This window comes from Bufo bufo, chromosome 3, assembly GCF_905171765.1.
Source record: "Bufo bufo chromosome 3, aBufBuf1.1, whole genome shotgun sequence".
Taxonomy (NCBI): Eukaryota; Metazoa; Chordata; class Amphibia; order Anura; family Bufonidae; genus Bufo; species Bufo bufo.
The window spans coordinates 385222733-385237280 of record NC_053391.1 but is presented as its reverse complement, the minus strand read 5'-3'; the positions used below and the strand labels follow the sequence as shown (position 1 = coordinate 385237280).

The 14548-nt window shown below is 46.0% G+C and overlaps 1 protein-coding gene across 1 annotated transcript in view; it reads right to left on the bottom strand.

The window, feature by feature from the left end:
- Window positions 1–14184, bottom strand: part of RAI2 (retinoic acid induced 2) — a 61174-nt gene extending 46990 nt beyond the window's left edge. The window contains exon 1 of the mRNA XM_040424750.1: window positions 14034–14184. The gene's annotated coding sequence lies outside the window, so the exon portion shown is untranslated. The remainder of the gene's footprint in view (window positions 1–14033) is intronic.
- Between the last annotated feature and the right edge of the window lie 364 nt (window positions 14185–14548).

Genomic DNA, 14548 nt, shown 5'->3' with positions numbered 1-14548 from the left:
GTAGTAATAGTACACCAGGGACCTTAAAGAGGACCTGTCTCCACTTCTGTCTCGATGCAGGAACAATCTTATACCTATGGGCAGATCTTCCGTTGCACTTGAGGTGTTACAGGCTTATCTCTCTCTCTCTCTCTCTCTCTCCGACATCTCTATTTCGCTGAATGGAAGGGGCATGTTAAAGGGGGAAGATTGCTGTGTACATTGCTAGGTTATGTCAGTGGCCAGAGGTAGTTAATTGCCATAATGTCTGACAGACCATTCCCTGACTAAATAAATGGTGTCTGGGTGGAAGAGATATTAAAATAAGGTTTATCTCAGCCGCCATGTTTCAAAGATAAGAGGCCATTTGCTGGAAAAAGCAATCTCCTTTTTCTAATCATTGGGTTTAATTGATAGAAAAGTAAATTCTGGAAATGCTCTGAAGAAGACATAGAGAAGACAAGAATATGGGGAGAATAAAGCACCTCTATTCTGTAAGGCTCCATTCACACGTCCGTAGAATGGGTCCGCATCCATTCCGCAATTATGCAGAACGGGTGCGGACCCATTCATTCTCTATGGGGCGAGAAGAGATGCGGACAGCACACAGTGTGCTGTCCGCATCCACATTTCCAGAGCACGCCCCCGATCTTCTGGTCCGCAGCTGCGGAAAAAAATAGAGCATGTCCTATTCTTTTCCGCAATTGCGGACAAGAATAGGCATTTCTATGGGGGTGCCGGCCGGGTGTATTGCGGATCCGGAATAAAATACGGATGTGTGAATGGACCCTTACTTCTAGATGTGTCTAGTGAGGAATCTGACTACCCAGCAGATGATCTATGCAATTACTTATTCATGCCAGAGGAAAGGGAGTTGTATGGGAAGCCAGGTATTTTCCTCCCAGTGTGTGCTGCTGGACTGATTAGCGGCCGGGTGGGGTTAAACACCGGACTGGACTCATATGCCCGTCCCGGTTTTGACAACACCTAGCTGCCTTTAAAAGACAACTGGGTTCAGCAGAAAGGATCTCTGTATTGGGATCTGAGGCTTGTGCTGGGCTTGGAGCTCTGAGACCAGTGTGAGGGGAAACAGGCCGCCTAAAGTCTGTTCATGGACTCTTGGAGGCAGAACTGCCAGCTGGGTGTAAACTAACACCAAAACCAAAAGGTGACTTTTTGTGTTGAATGTGACTTTTTGTTTATGAACTTGCCAAGAGTGTGAATAAACACTGAACTGTTTGATTTAAGAACTGGTTGGTGCCTCTATACTGCGTCTGTTTATCCTGTCTACCAGAGCAAATCCCCACAATATATAGAAACCACCCTCATTGGTTAAAGGGGTTTTCCGAGATGTTATATTGATGGCAGCTCAGCCCATCCAAAAGTGTGGTTGAGCTGCACCAGCAGGGCCTCATTTGAATGGACATCACTGATGCTTCAGCAACAACTGCTGCCCCTTCATTCTACTGATCGGTGAGAACCATCAATGTACTATCCAGGAAAACCATTTTGATACAGAAGTAAAGGGTTATTGAAATCACTCTGAAACTACCTATTAGTAGCCAGTAACTTTTTATGGCAATGCTTCTGCAATGCAAGATTTTTCTTAAAGGAGTTGTCGATTCAGCACCCAATATATATGATCCAGGCTGGATTTTCCATTAAGCACATGTATCCTATGCCTGTGAGAAAATTTAATTAGTCCTCGGGGTGAGCATAATAAATGATGCAGTGGGAATTGGTAGGTGAGATGACTGTGCTGGAACCTGTCCCTGCAAATCTAGAAGGAGACAGAAGAGCTGGCAGAGGAAAAAGGAGGAGCAAAGGTATGCACAGTGGATTGGACCACGGCAATAACGACCGTGGAAATCTAAGCTGTCATAAAAAGGAGGGGGCTCTACCTGTCCTCTGAACGGAGCCCCCGCAGCCTGCTTGTGGTGCTCCAGTTAGTTGCTATGGCAGCCTGTTGCCTTATGAAGGCTCCTAGGCCTGTCACAGTAAGGCCAAGTTCACACTACAGTTATTTCCATTAGTTATTGTGATCCAAAACCAGCAGTGAAGCCTACTCAGAAATAAGATATAAGGCCTCATGCACACGACCGTATGTATTTTGCGGTCCACAAAAAACGGATCCGCAAAAAATACGGATGACGTCCGTGTGTATTCCGTATTTTGCGGAACGGAACAGCTGGCCCCTATTAGAACAGTACTATCCTTGTCCGTAATGTGGACAATAAGGGTCCATTTCACACGTCCGGGTACGTTCCGCAACATTGCGAAACGGATCCGGACCGATTCATTTTCAATGGGGCCGCAAAAGATGTGGACAGCACACAGTGTGGTGTCCGCATCCACACTGCCGTTCCGCAAAAAATAGGACATGTCCTATTCTTGTCCGCAGACACGGACAAGGAAAGACATTTCTATTTAAAGTACCGGCAATGTGCAGTCCGCAAAATGCGGAACAGAAATACGGACTCAGAATGCACACGGAGTACCTTCCGTTTTTTTTTTTGCTGACCCATTGAAGTGAATGGTTCCGTATACATGGAAAGAAAATACGTTCGTGTACAAGAGGCCTAATGGAAATATTTACTCCTGTTTTGTGTTTTTGACCCGCACCCAGTTTTGGCTCAAAATAACTGATTTGTGAACTTGGCTTAAGCTCAGTGCTCCAGACTAAAAAAAATACCTAGTAGCCATTGGCTCCTGAACTGAAAAATTTAGGAGCCAAATCAAATTTTTAGTCGCCAAATCGAAACTGAATCAAAATTTTGGTATCGTGACAACGCTACGCCGATCAGATCGGCGTAGGGTTGTTTTGAAACCAAAATTTTGATTCGCTTTCGTCACCATAAAAAAAGTATTGCGATACTCAATACCGCGCAAAAAAAAAAAAAACACCAAAAAAAGCTGCGTGCATTTCGCATTTTATGAAACATTCGTCCCATAATAGAACAGTCCTATGCTATTTTTTGGGGTGACAAGGTGACTAAAAAATGGTGAATGCTCACCGCATAGGAGAAATTTTTTAATAATTTAATAGTTTGGACAGCGCTATGTAATATGTTTATTTATTTATTGTTTATATATTTTATATGTAAAATTGGGAAAGGGGGGATTTAAACTTAATATTTTAAAGTACTTTCACACTAGCGTTTTTCTTTTCCGGCATAGAGTTCCGTCACAGGGGCTCTATACCAGAAAAGAACTGATCAGGCATATCCCCATGCATTCTGAATGGAGAGTAATCCGTTCAGGATGCATCAGGATGTCTTCAGTTCAGTCATTTTGACTGATCAGGCAAAAGATAAAACCACAGCATGCTACGGTTTTATCTCCGGCGAAAAAAACTGAAGACTTGCCTGGATGCCGGATCCAGCATTTTTCCCCATAGGAATGTATTAGTGCCGGATCCGGCATTCAAAATACCGGAATGCACCCGCACTAAATCCGGACCCATTCACTTCTATGGGGCTGTGCACATGAGCGGTGATTTTCACACATCACTTGTGCGTTGCGTGAAAATCGCAGCATGCTCTATATTGTGTGTTTATCACGCAACGCAGGCCCCATAGAAGTTAATGGGGCTGCGTGAAAATCGCAAGCATCCGCAAGCAAGTGCGGATGCGGTGCGATTTTCACGCATGGTTGCTAGGTGACAGTCTATTCACTGTATTATTTTCCCTTATAACAACATGGTTATAAGGGAAAATAATAGCATTCTGAACACAGAATGCATAGTAGAAGGTCAATATAATAAACATTGGTGGCACAGTGCGCCCCCCCCCCCATCACCCAAATATAATAAACATTGGTGGCGCAGTGCGCCCCCCCATCACCCCAATATAATAAACATTGGTGGCGCAGTGCGCCCCCCCATCACCCCAATATAATAAACATTGGTGGCACAGTGCGCCCCCCCATCACCCCAATATAATAAACATTGGTGGCACAGTGCGCCCCCCCATCACCCCAATATAATAAACATTGGTGGCGCAGTGCGCCCCCATCACCCCAATATAATAAACATTGGTGGCGCAGTGCGCCCCCCCATCACCCCAATATAATAAACATTGGTGGCGCAGTGCGCCCCCATCACCCCAATATAATAAACATTGGTGGCGCAGTGCGCCCCCCCATCACCCCAATATAATAAACATTGGTGGCACAGTGCGCCCCCCCATCACCCCAATATAAGAAACGTTGGTGGCACAGTGCGCCCCCCCCTCAATATAATAAACATTGGTGGTGCAGTGGGCAGTGCCAATGAGGGTTAAAAAATAAAAAAATAATTAACTCGCCTCCTCCAGTTGATCGCGTAGCTGCCGGTCTCCTGTTCTTACTTCTTTCTTCAGGACCTGTGGTGACATCACTGTGCTCATCACATGATCCATCACCATGGTAATGGGCCATGTGATGAGCTCAGTGACGTCACCACAGGTCCTGAAGAAAGAAGTTAGAACAGGAGACCGGCAGCTACGCGATCAACTGGAGGAGGTGAGTTAATTTTCTTTTATTATTTTTAACCCTAATTGGCACTTCCCACTGAGCCACCAATGTTTATTATACTGGGGGGGGGGGGGGCGCACTGTGCCACCAACGTTTATTATACTGGGGGGGGGGGGGCGCACTGTGCCACCAACGTTTCTTATACAAATACAGGAGGCGGGTGCCGGAATCAAATAGCCGACACCCGACCTTTGTGACAGAGAGCTACGATCAGCTACAATTAACCCCTCAGGTACCGCACCTGAAGGGTTAACTCAACTGCAGCTGATCGCAGCTCCCTGTCATAGAGGTCGGGTGCCGGCTATTTGATTCCGGCACCCGCCTCCTGTATTTGTATTACAGGTCAGTTTTCTTCATTGGTGGCGCAGTGGCCACAGCCCCTCCCCTTCTCCTCCTCCCGTCTCTTCTTATTGGCGGAGACGGCAGCAGCAGCACAGGGGGGAGGGAGAGACTCCTCCTGCGCTGCTGAGAACGATCATCTCCTGTGCCCCGCCGCTGTATTGAGCAGAGCTGCGGCGGCGGCTCTAGTCGCAAATGGCGACAAGACTAAAAAGTCTTGTCGCCATTTGTAAATTCTAAGTCGCATTGGCGACCATTTTGGTCGCCATCTGGAGCCCTGAAGCTGCCTGCAGACGTGTGCCAGTGGCAAGACTTGATATGCAGCCTATAAAAATTCCACAGACTGCATGTAATGCAAGGCACCAATGAAACAGACCAGTAAGGGTGAAGTAAAAGGGGTTTATTAACAAAATAAACAAAGTCCAGGTAAACTTCACTGTGCAAACATCAGGAAAACAAAAAAGCAAAGGCAAGCCAGGAGTAGTCCCAATCCGTGCATAAGTCTCTGTGCAACTTGCCAGGTAAACGGATGTGTCACGGAAAGTCCTGGGTCTCACTGGAATAGACAGAGTCCCAGCAAACTTCAATCAGTAGCTAGCAGTACTGACCTGTACCTGGATAAGGCCTCTTTCACACGACAGTATGGCTTTTTCAGTGTTTTGCGGTCCGTTTTAAACGGATCCGTTGTTCCGTTTTTTGTTTCCGTTGTGTTTCCGTTCCGTTTTTCCGTATGGCAAATACAGTATACAGTAATTTCATAGAAAAAATTGGGCTGGGCATAACATTTTCAATAGATGGTTCCGCAAAAAACGGAACGGATACGGAAGACATACGGATGCATTTCCGTATGCATTCCGTTTTTTTGCGGACCCATAGACTTTAATGGAGCCACGGAACGTGATTTGCGGCCAAATATAGGACATGTTCTATCTTTCAACAGAACGGAAATACGGAAACGGAATGCATACGGAGTACATTCCGTTTTTTTTTGCGGAACTATTGAAATGAATGGTTCCGTATACGGAACGCAAAAAACGTTTGTTTTTTTCAATTTCACCCCACAAAGAATTTTTTTCCCGTTTTCCAATACAACATATGGTAAATTTAATTGTGCCATAAAAAATGACTTGTCGCACAAAAAAAAAGTCCTCATATGGCTATGTGAACAGAAAATTAAAAACATTGTGGCTCTTGGAAGGTGGGGAAGAAAAAAAAAAAAAAAAAGCAAAAACCCCCATATGGGTTTTCCAAGACTTCAATACTGATGACCTATCCTCTGGTATCTGATCAGTGGGGGTCCAACACTTGAGGCCCCGTGCTGATCAGCTGTTCGAGAAGGCAGCGGTGCTCGCAGTAGCACCGCAGCCTTCTCGCACCTTTCCCTAGGCCGAGTGATGACATGTTCATGTGCCATGTGGCCTAGGCGCAGTTCTGCCCCATAGAAGTGAATAGGTCTGAGTTGCAATACCAAGCACAGCCAGTATATAATGTACAGCATTGGGCTTGGTAAGAACGGAGAAAGCAGGAGCGCTGGTGCCTCATCAAACAGCTGATTGGCGGAGGTCCCGGGTGTCGGACCCTACTGATCAGATAGCAGACGGTAGGTCATCAGTATTTAAATCTCGGAAAACACAGTGTATCAGTTCTGCCCAGACTGCCCCTTTATGAGCTGCCGTGTAAGTATTGACTATGGTATGGTAAGTTTTTTACTGGTTATGTACGTCAGCATAATAGATATGGATTGGAAAGCTGGGTTATTTATGGCAAGCAGCACTATCTAGCCATCTTCTTATAGAAATCCAATACTGTATATAATGTTTGTTCACTAGACTACTTACAGTGCTTTGTTAGGCAGCGTGTTGTGTTTGGCCGCATGCTATAACACAGAGGGCATTTCTAAATACATTGAAGATTGAAAGAGAAGTATTAGGATACGGCTACATGGCGATCTTGTGACAGGCGTCGCACCCAAGTGTCACATTGTATAAAAGAATGAGATCACAGCACGACTTGAATGTTTGCCACAACCACGACCCTAGAATTGCAAAAAATCCAGTAGGGTTGGATTTTTTCGGATTCTGGGGTCCCGGCAAAACGTGTGAGTCGCACTGTGACCGCATTCATTTCTACACTGGGATCTTTGGGCACAACCATGATCACCACGTGGCCCTACCCTTAGGCCTCCTGCACACGACCGTTTTTTTTTCCCGTTTACTGGCCGTTTTTTGCGTTCCGTATACGGAACCATTCATTTCAATGGTTCCGCAAAAAAAACGGAATGTACTCCGTATGCATTCCGTTTTCTGTATTTCCGTTTTTCCGTTCTAACATAGAACATGTCCTATTATTGCCCGCAAATCACGTTCCGTGGCTCCATTCAAGTCAATGGGTCCGCAAAAAAAATGGAAGACATACGGAAATGCATCCGTATGTCTTCCGTTTCCGTTCCGTTTTTTGCTGAACCATCTATTGAAAATGTTATGCCCAGCCCAATTTTATCTATGTAATTACTGTATACTGTATATGCCATACAGAAAAACGAAACGGAGAAACGGAAACAAAAAATGGAACAACGGATCCGTGAAAAACGGACCGCAAAACACTGAAAAAGCCATACGGTCGTGTGCAATAGGCCTTAGGGTACAGCCACACGGTCAGCTTTCCTGATGCAGTTTTGGAAGCCAAAATCAGGAGTGGATCATAAAAGGAGAGAAAGTATAAAGGACAAACACAAAGTTTTTGAATTCACTCCTGGTCTTGGATTCCAAAACTGCACACAGAAACCTGACCATGTACCCTTACGCTGGTTTTACACGGCCGGGCGATTATTGGGAATAACCGTTCCTGTGAACCTGCCAGTCTAAGGGTCCATTCACACGTCCGCAATTTCGTTCCGCATTTTGCAGAACGGAATTGCGGACCCATTAATTTCTATGGGGCAGCACATTGCCGCTGTCCGTGTTTTACGGATCCGTAGATCCGCAAAACACACACGGATGTGTGAATGGACCCTTAAGGTGCAAAACTCGTTCATCGGGTGAAATTATCTGAGGTGCGTACATCTCAACCATCGTTCCTGGGCAGCAGATCGTGATGTGCAAACAGCAAATGTTGGATCTGCATGGATGTGTAAGGGCTGATTGACATGACTGTGCTCAGTCCTGGAAACATAGCCATGTGTCAGCCTCATCTCCCGAACCTGCCACAGCTTTCCTGACTTGAACTGACTGCATCATAGTGTTTTATGATAGTCAGTTCCTATCTGATCACGGGTCTATTGTACTGTACTCACATCATCATGCAATCAAATGGGAACTGACTATGGTAAAACGCTATGATACAGTCAGTTCCTATCTGATCACGGGTCTATTGTACTGTACTCACATCATCATGCAATCAAATGGGAACTGACTATGGTAAAACGCTATGATACAGTCAGTTCCTATCTGATCACGGGTCTATTGTACTGTACTCACATCATCATGCAATCAAATGGGAACTGACTATGGTAAAACGCTATGATACAGTCAGTTCCTATCTGATCACGGGTCTATTGTACTGTACTCACATCATCATGCGATGAAATGGGAACTAACTATGGTAAAACGCTATGATGCAGACAGTTCGGGACAGAGGAGTCTATCCGGGAGATGCAGCTGACACATGGACTGTGTTTCCCAGACTGAACACGTCTCTGTGAATTAGGCCTAAACGTGTGTCAGTAAAATATATGGATGTGTCTCATTGCATTTGAAATGTATTGGATTCGGGAAGCATGACAGAAAACTATCTTTCAGCAAAATATTCCCAGAAAATGACAGGAATCTGACAGATGTAGTTCAGTCCACACTGGTCACATCTAGAGCTCTAGTTCTGGACACACAAGGGTTAACTCCACACGCTACACTATCTATGAAGTCTTAGAAATAGTCCAAAAATAACACAGCACATTATTCACAGCACCTCCCCAACCATGGCTTTTCAGGCTGAATTAATTACTGGTGCATCCCATATAGCCCATCCCCCATTCCTTACAATGCAGGATGCATGAATACTTAATTATTGTGCTCCAAGGATGCCAACAACTTCACCGCACTACAACCGCCAATGCAATGTCATCTGATCGTACCGCCACTTTGAGAATTCATCATATTGTGTTCCGCATGACACAAAGGGAAATAACTGCAGCAGAACAGAAATGTCTCGTCTTAGTCTAAACCATCAAAAGTGAAATGTGAATGGTTACAAGGAGCTACACGCTGAAGTCACCGAAGAGTACTGTGGTCAAACATGGGACCCAGCCTGGTGAAGAGGAGAGCCTCAAACAATGTCATCAGCTGTGGGTGGTGTTCTGCAGCAGTATGAGGTCCTACTGTACCTGACGGTGAATCTATGACTGACAAGAAGGTGCCCATATCTCTTCATAGATGAGGTTCTGCAGGAGCTAAGCTATATATCATATTGTGTTCTTCCCCAGCTGACTGACAGAAAATTTCTCTCAAAGGGGAAAGCGAAAATTGGTCCTAACAATGAGGAACACTAGAAGGAAGGGAACTAGAGGAACATCTGTAGATGGGAGGCACCTGCTGGTGTAGAGATATGTAGTGGACTGATACAGCTGCAGAACCACACATTACAGAAAAGGGGAACAATAACTCTAAATATACTGTACGTAGACATAATGGAGATTTATCATGAGAGGAATACCTAAAGGCACCTTTGCTTAAGGCCTCATGCACACGACCATATGTAATTTGCAGTCCGCAAAAAATACGGATGACATCCGTGTGCATTCCATATTTTGTAGAACGGAGCAGCTGGCCCCTGATAGAACAGTACTATCCTTGTCCGTAATGCAGACAATAAGCGTCCATTCACACGTCCGTATGTGTTTTGCGGATCCGCAAAACACGGTCACCGGCAATGTGCGTTCCGCATTTTCCGGACTGCACATCGCTGGCACTCTCATAGAAAATGCCTTTTATTGTCCGCAATTGCGGACAAGAATAGGACATGTTCTATTTTTTTGCGAAACGGAAGTGCGGATCCGCAAATGCGGATGCGGACAGCCCATTCCGGCCCCATTAAGAAATGAATGGGTCCGCACCTGTTCCGCAAAATTGCAGAACGGATGCGGACCCATTTTGTGGACGTGTGAATGGACCCTAATAGGACATGTTCTATTTTTTTGCGGAACGGAAATACGGACATACGGAAACAGAATGCACACGGAGTAACTTCAGTTTTTTTTGAGGACGCATTGAAATTAATGGTTCCGCATACGGTCTGCAAAAAAAACCGGAACGAACACGGAAAGAATATACGTTCGTGTGCATGAGCCTTAATTCTGTGTTACCTTAATTTGCACCAAATTTATCAAGTGTCGCACCTTCTTTGATAAATTTGGTGCATCTTTAAACAAGACTAGAACTGTTACTGAGTGAGTGCGCCATTTTTTGAGTCTTTTAGAAAAAGTTGAACCATGCTCACTTTCCAAAAGTGTAGAGAATGGCATAAAAACCACAAAAAGCCACCCGTGTTCTGTGCGGACACCTCAGAACAGCGCAGCAGGAGCCTGCTCGTGGCGTAGATCCATTCAACTGAGCTAAGCGGGGAGCGGGACGGCGCCATTCAAAATGAAGACCCATGACAGAACCTGCAGCGGTTTCTGCTGGGGGATGCATTGTGGATTTTGACATGAATAAAATCCATTGTGTGAACCTACCCTCACTTGTTAGACGCAGATTTGACTGTGGACTCCATAGAATTCAAAGGGGAAGAAAAGAAACCTCAACCTAAAACGCTTGTAACAACTCCTCTAAAACTGCCACCAAATTACAAATCTGCCACCAAAACCGACTGGTTTTCAGCTCCTGATTTTCGATACCCTATGAGTTACTATTACTAACCTCTTTAGGCCTCACGCACACAACTGTATTTGGGTCAATGTCCCAGCTCAATTTTTTGCGGATTGTACGTGGACCCATTCACTTCTTATTATTCTTGTTTTGTGTACATGAATAGCCATTTCTATATTAGGGACAGAGGAAAAGGCGCCATGCACACGGTCGGATCTGCGATTTGTAAACCCCAAAACTACAAAGGCCGCGTGCATGAGGCCTAACATTGATCCAGGTTTTCCACAGACGGGCTTCTAATTTTTGGCAGTATGTCATACCAACCTATTATAAAACAATCCGGCAGTGTAGCTGGCACACAACGTTTCGTTAATGATTACTCGACAGTTGTAGAACAGAAAGAAAAGGAAGGACTGGTTCAGAACACAAATGAAACATTACTAACCAAATCTGGTGACTGTGAATCCAATCATCCTCATCGGGTCCCTCCACCCTCTGCCTTATTATAGAGCCGCCAAATATATCTGGCTGTCAGAAACACACCTCAGGGATTTGTGACTGGGAGGCACAAGGCAGCAGCTGTTTGGCAACATTGGGAAATTCTACAGAGCAACTGCAGGGGCATTGTATCTCCTGAAATCTGCAGATTCTCCTCTGATCCGGGCAGGTCTGGCATCAGGATTCTCCACAGTGCAAAGAATTCCATCCAAAGGCCGTTGGCATCGTATTGTTCCGTCTGATTGCTACATGTGTCCAACAAATGTGACAGAGCAGGTTTCCAGCAATAGGAAGGTGAGTATATCACGACTTATGGCGAAATATAGGGGAACCCTCTGCTTACAAACCAGGGTAGAGGGCCACTAGGGTGCCCACAGCATCCCCTGGAACCATACTGTATAATACAATGTTTCCACTGGCATAAGAGGATGCCCACAGCTTCCCCTGGCACCATAAAATACTATATTTCCACTGGAATGAGAGGATGTCCACAGCTTTCCCTGGCACCCTACTGTACAATACTAGGTTTTCACTGGCATATGAGGATGCCCACAGCTTCCCCTGGCACCATAAAATACTATATTTCCACTGGAATGAGAGGGTGCCCACAGCTTTCCCTGGCACCCTACTGTACAATACTAGGTTTCCACTGGCATAAGAGGATGCCCACAGCTTCCCCTGGCACCATACAATACTATATTTCCACTGGAATGAGAGGGTGTCCACAGCTTCCCCTGCAACCATACTGTATAATACAATGTTTCCACTGGCATAAGAGGATGCCCACAGCTTCCCCAGGCACCATAAAATACTATATTTCCACTGTAATGAGAGGATGTCCACAGCTTTCCCTGGCACAATACTGTACAATACTAGGTTTCCACTGAAATGACAGGATGTCCACAGCTTTCCCTGGCACCATACTGTACAATACTAGGTTTTCACTGGCATAAGAGGATGCCCACAGCTTCCCCTGGCACCATAAAATACTATATTACCACTGGAATGAGAGGATGTCCACAGCTTTCCCTGGCACCCTACTGTACAATACTAGGTTTTCACTGGCATATGAGGATGCCCACAGCTTCCCCTGGCACCATAAAATACTATATTTCCACTGGAATGAGAGGGTGCCCACAGCTTTCCCTGGCACCCTACTGTACAATACTAGGTTTCCACTGGCATAAGAGGATGCCCACAGCTTCCCCTGGCACCATACAATACTATATTTCCACTGGAATGAGAGGGTGCCCACAGCTTCCCCTGCAACCATACTGTATAATACAATGTTTCCACTGGCATAAGAGGATGCCCACAGCTTCCCCAGGCACCATAAAATACTATATTTCCACTGGAATGAGAGGATGTCCACAGCTTTCCCTGGCACAATACTGTACAATACTAGGTTTCCACTGAAATGACAGGATGTCCACAGCTTTCCCTGGCACCATACTGTACAATACTAGGTTTTCACTGGCATAAGAGGATGCCCACAGCTTCCCCTGGCACCATAAAATACTATATTTCCACTGGAATGAGAGGGTGCCCACAGCTTTCCTTGGCACCCTACTGTACAATACTAGGTTTCCACTGGCATAAGAGGATGCCCACAGCTTCCCCTGGCACCATACAATACTATATTTCCACTGGAATGAGAGGGTGCCCACAGCTTCCCCTGGCACCTTACTGTATAATACTATGTTTCCACTGGAATGAGAGGGTGTCCAAAGCTTCCCTGGCATCATACTGTACAATACTAGGTTTCCACTGAAATGAGAAAATACCCACAACTTCCCCTGGCACCATGCCCTATAATACTAGGTTTCCACTTAAATGAAAGAATGCCCACAGCTTCCACTGGCACCATAAAATACTATATTTCCACTGGAATGAGAGGGTGCCCACAGCTTCCCCTGGCACCTTAATGTATAATACTAGGTTTCCACTGAAATGAAAGGATGCCCACAGCTTTCCCTGGCATCATACTGTACAATACTAGGTTTCCACTTAAATGAGAGGATGCCCACAGCTTACCCGCTGGCACCACACTGCATAATACTAGGTTTTCACTGGGATGAGGCATGAATATATTGGTCAGATTGGCCACCATGATCATTATTATATGACAGGTCTTTGGTGGCACTCAGTGTTACTGTATCTGAAGATATGGAATATCCAACAATCAGAAATCTTTCCTAAGGTGGTTTCTGGTTTCGAATGGGCACATGTGGAAGAGCCACTCCTTTCACCACTAGACTGGTACAGGGCACAACCACACATGTCAGGGAGCCCTGATACCACTTTGCAGCCTGGTCACATTAACCCTTTATGTAGAATATGCATTTTTTTTTTTGTTTATGACGATTCCTCTTAGTAGAAAATCTACACAAAGCTGGCTCAGGGGCAATCCTGCCAAGAACACACTATATCTGCCCATAGAAATAATTTTGAAACAATATCTCACTAATGTTGATTTTTTTTAATATATTTTTTTTTCACACATGCTGCCCCATCTCCCAGCTCTACATCTGAATGCAGGTAATATATGAATAAATACATCCCCTGCTGGCAGCAGATAATGTGAATGGACGAGCAGCAGCGCACACAGCCCCTCCTGGTAACATCTGCACAGGATCCTGGTGCACATCCATTGCATCCCCTCCTTGGAGGAGATGACAGGGCTGGAGACATGACACAGATCCGGCCGTATCCTCTCATAACCCAGCTAAGCTGCTGATGCTGCTGGCTCCTCGGTTACCTGGAGGGCTCCTTACCCAGCTCAGCCTCTCCTGCCATGATATGACATTCCCTGGTATATGCCAGCCAGTGGGCAGTGCCCTCCCTTACCTGCTCCGTGCACTGGCCGGACCTTCACAGTAACCCAGGCGGTGTCCTGTCCAGCGAGGAAAGCCTGGTGCCCTGCGCTCTACCGCTGCCCCTCGCCCATTGCCCCGTGCTCCAGCCCGCACAGCCGCCAGTATCCGTGTGTGTGGATGTGTGTGCGGCGCTCCGCTCCTCCCTCTCCGTGTCTCCGGCACCGCCCGGCGCTGATGTGACTGAGGCGTCTGTCTCCCTCCTCTGGCTCAGGGACTCTTCACCCGAATGTCATTGTGGACCTTCTCCTCACACCTTGCCCATAATGTCAGCCCCCTTCTCCTCACACCTTGCCCATAATGTCAGCCCCCTTCTCCTCACACCTTGCCCATAATGTCAGCCCCCTTCTCCTCACACCTTGCCCATAATGTCAGCCCCCTTCTCCTCACACCTTGCCCATAATGTCAGCCCCCTTCTCCTCACACCTTGCCCATAGTGTCATTGTGGACCTCCTCACACCTTGCCCATAATGTCAGCCCCCTTCTTCT